Below are 4,184 nucleotides of genomic sequence, written 5' to 3' on the forward strand. Positions count from 1 at the left end.
GGCCAGTCTGAGGAACCCCCCTCCATGCATGAATTTCAGGCACCAGGCCTCTAGTATTTTATATATTTTAAACAGTAATGCATATTGAATTTTATTTTGCTTTTTTGCTTAACTTTAAATCCTATCAATCATTCCATGTTTTTCATAAACTACACTACCTTTTCAAGTTTCAAAACTTTTTAAACATATTTTCATATTTATATAAGTAAAACTGATTTAGAAACCTTGCAAAGTACAAAAAAATAACATTAAAACTGGAAAAGAGTAATTTCACCTCCCAAAGGCAAACACCAATAACATTTACATTTTTCCCTTCCAGGATGTTTTTCTATATATATATTAACAGCTATGATACTGCACCTATAAGTTAGCATGCAGCTCTTTTCACTTAATTTGTTTCATAATTATTTTTCTATGTAATTTAAATTATTCATAAACATTATTTTCAATGTCTCCCTAGTATTCTACCATATGGACATTCTCCCAATTTTTTTTTAAGCAGGTTTAATTCACTTTATTTTTCTTATATAAAATTATGTGGTGGCCACAGTTGGAGCCTGGGTCCTCTGCACAGAAACTCTGGTGTGGGTCTTTACAAGATGGTCAGTGAATTCCTGATAGGGAAACTTGGTGAACACAGTCTCTTTCCAGAGATCTGGGGTAAGATAGCTGTAGGTCTTAGAGATGGCATCAAAGGTGGCCTTGGCGAAGTTGCCCAGGGTGGCAGTGCAGCCCCTGGCCAAGGAGTAGCAGTCGTCAATACCGGCCATCATCAGCAACTTCTTAGGCACAGGGGCCGAGGCAATGCCAATACCCCTGGGGGCAGGGATGAGGTGCATCAGTACAGATCCACAGGGGCCAGTCACCTTGCAAGGAACGGTGTGGGGCTTGCTGAGCTTGTTTACCCAGTAGCCTCACCACACAGGGACAATAGAGAGGTTGGCCAGGATAATGGCTCCACAGATGGCAGTGGCTACTTCCTTTGAGCACTTAACACCCAGACCAACATGTCCATTGTAGTCCCCAATGGCGACAAATGCCTTGAACCAGGTCCTCTGGCCAGCACATGTCTGCTTTTGCACAGGCATGATCTTCAAGACCTCATCCTAGAGGGATGCCCCCAAGAAAAAGTCAATGATCTCAGATTCCTTGATGGGCAAAGAGAATAGACAGATTTCCTCTAGGGATTTGATCTTCATGTCCTTGACCAGGCAGCCCAGCTTGGTGACAGGGATCCACTCCTTGTCCTGGGCCTTGCCTCCATGAGCTCTGCGGCCTCAGCCCCTGCCCCGACCCCAGCCACAACCCCGGCCCCAGATGCTGCTGCCAAATCCTCCACGGAAGCTGCCTCAACCTCCTATCCCAGCTTGGTGACAGTGATCCATTCCTTGTCCTGGGCCTTGCCTCCATGAGCTCTGCGGCCTCAGCCCCTGCCCCGACCCCGGCCACAACCCCGGCCCCAGATGCCGCTGCCAAATCCTCCACAGAAGCTGCCGCAACCTCCTATGCCAGGGCCCCTGGGGCCTCTGTGCCCTCCCGCAGCACCGGCATCATCCGCCATTTGGTGTTTCGTCAGAAAAAAAAGCCATTCTCCCAATGTTGATTGCAATTTTCATTATTAACATATTCTACAATGAACATTTTTGTGCATAAATTTACATATATATTTAAGATTATTTTCTTAGGATAAATTTCTAGAAGGTAGGTATAAGTTTAAACCCACAACTTCATTGTTACTAAACTAGAGGCCCGGTGCACGAAATTCGTGTATGAGAAGGAGTTGTCACTCAGCCCAGCCTGCACCCGCTCCAATCTGGGACCCCTTGAGGGATGTCCGACTGCCCATTTAGGCCCGATCCCGGTGGGCAGTCGAACATCCCTCTCACAATTCAGGACTGCTGGCTCCCAACTGCTCGCCTGCCTGCCTTCCTGATTGCCCCTAACCGCTTCTGCCTGCCAGCCTGGTCAACCCCTAACCACTCCCCTGCCAGCCTGATTGATGCCTAACTGCTCCCCTGCCAGCCTGTTGCCCCTAACTGCCCTCCCCTGCAGGCCTGGTCACCCCTAACTAACCTCCCCTGCAGGCCTGGTCCCCCCTAACTGCCCTCCCCTGCCTGGTCCCCCCCAAATGCTATCCCTGCAGGCTTGGGTCCCCCCCAACTGCCCTCCCCTGCAGGCCTGGTCCCCCCCAAATGCTCTCCCTGCAGGCCTGGGTCCCTCCCAACTGCCTTTCCCTGCAGGCCTGGTCGCCCCCAACATCCTTCCTCTGCCGGCTTGGTCACCCCTAACTGCCCTCCCCTGCAGGCTTGATTGCCCCCAACTGCCCTCCCTTGCAGGCCTGGTCCCCCCAACTGCCCTCCCCTGCTGGCCTGATTGCCCACAACTGCCCTCCCTTACAGGCCTGGTCCCTCCCAACTGCCCCCCCCCCTTGCTGGCCATCTTGTGGTGGCCATCTTGTGTCCACATGGGGGCAGGATCTTTGACCACATGGGGGCAGCCATCTTGTGTGTTGGAGTGATGGTCAATCTGCATATTATTCTTTTATTAGTTAGGATAGAAGCCTGGTGCATGGGTGGGGGCAAGCTGGCTTGCCCTGAAGGGTGTCCCGGATCAGGGTGGGGGTTCCCTTGTGGTGTGGGGCGGCCTGGGTGAGGGGCCTGTGGTGGTTTGCAGGCCAGCCATGCCCCCTGGCGACCCAAGTGGAGGCCCTGGTATCTGGGGTTTATTTATCTTCTACAATTGAAACTTTGTAGCCTGGAGTGGAGCCAAGCCTTCTGCTTACTCCATGGCAGCAGCCATTTCTGTTGGAATTTATGCATCTTCTATAATTGAAACTTTGTAGCCTTAAGTGGAGGCCTGGGCCGGCCAGGGTGTGTGGAAAGCTTGGCTTCCTCCATCACCAGGGGCAACCCTAGCCTCCTGCTCTTTCCAGCTCCATGGCTGCCACCATTTCAGTTTGGTTTTATGTATCTTCTATCATTGAAACTTTGTAGCCTTGAGTGGAGGCCTAGGCCGGCAAGGGCAGGCAGAAAGCTTGGCTTCCTCCATTGCTGGGGAAACCCAAGCCTCCCTCCTGCTCTCTGTGGCCATAGCCATCTTGGTTGGGTTTATTTGCATATTCGCTCCTGATTGGCTTGTGGGCGTGGCTTGTGGGCGTGGCTTGTGGGTGTAGCAGAGTGATGGTTAATTTGCATATTACTCTTTTATTAGATAGAACTAGAGGCCCGATGCATGAAATTCATGCAAGAGTAGGCCTTCCTTCCTCCAGGTGCTGGCACTGGCTTCCCTCTGCCATCCTGGACCCAGGCTTCCCTCACAGCCCCAGCTTTGTCTAGAAGTTCATCCAGAAGGTCCTCTGGCAGGACGTTCAGAAGGACATCCGGTCTACTTAGTATATTACTCTTTAATTATTATAGATACCAAATTTTGATTCATTCTCAATTGCTTGGATGAATGACTTTAAGTCTCTCTTAATTGCAAAGGTGGTAGATATACATTTGCAGTATGTACATATCTGGAATTGCTTACCCTTGCCTTACATCTGATAATTTGACATACTATCAATAAATGGCCCACAGTCATTGTTTTTAAATTTCCATATTCTATAGATATTGCTCTATTCGCTTTGTCACTTAATAATGCAGAGACTCTTAGAGCAGCCTGTTTTACTGCCTTATAGATCATGTGTTTCTTTTTTCTGTCTGAGTTTTTATTTGGTAATAACTCACAAATATATATCTTTAATTCAGAGTGCTCCTTCGAACAGTAAGGACACATGTGCAATTGTTAACTTTCCCTTTCTACTCTGACATCTTACAAGCATCTCAATTTTAACATGGCTCTCAAACTTAACCAGAATCAAAAACAGCAGTCTTTGTCTGCTTCCCGCTACACAGAGACACACACAAACCTGACATACTCCAGACACATACTTGACCATCCACCTAAGAGCATAAACAAAAACCTGGATTCTCAGTTTCTTACTTTTACTGGTATTTCACAACTATTATCTCAATAAGTGTATGAACAGTCTCTTCAAAGCATAACCTATGTGTTTATTTCTATCCATCTCCACTGCTAACACAGAAGGAAAACTCCTGCTTCAAGCATCTTCTTAAGGACTACCTCCTCTGAGAGTCATTTGACCTCTACCATCAGATTTAGGCAGCTTTTATCATATTTTG

General features: G+C 48.2%; 1 pseudogene across 1 annotated transcript; it reads right to left on the bottom strand.

The window, feature by feature from the left end:
* Positions 1 to 533: 533 nt before the first annotated feature.
* LOC308255973 (small ribosomal subunit protein uS5-like) lies at positions 534 to 1,561 on the bottom strand (annotated as a pseudogene). The gene is made up of 2 exons: positions 1,429 to 1,561; positions 534 to 1,284 (listed from the first exon to the last, which is right to left on the bottom strand). The product of its transcript is annotated as a small ribosomal subunit protein uS5-like (transcript).
* Between the last annotated feature and the right edge of the window lie 2,623 nt (positions 1,562 to 4,184).

The sequence above is a fragment of the Plecotus auritus genome (assembly GCF_963455305.1).
Source record: "Plecotus auritus genome assembly, chromosome: 8".
Taxonomy (NCBI): Eukaryota; Metazoa; Chordata; class Mammalia; order Chiroptera; family Vespertilionidae; genus Plecotus; species Plecotus auritus.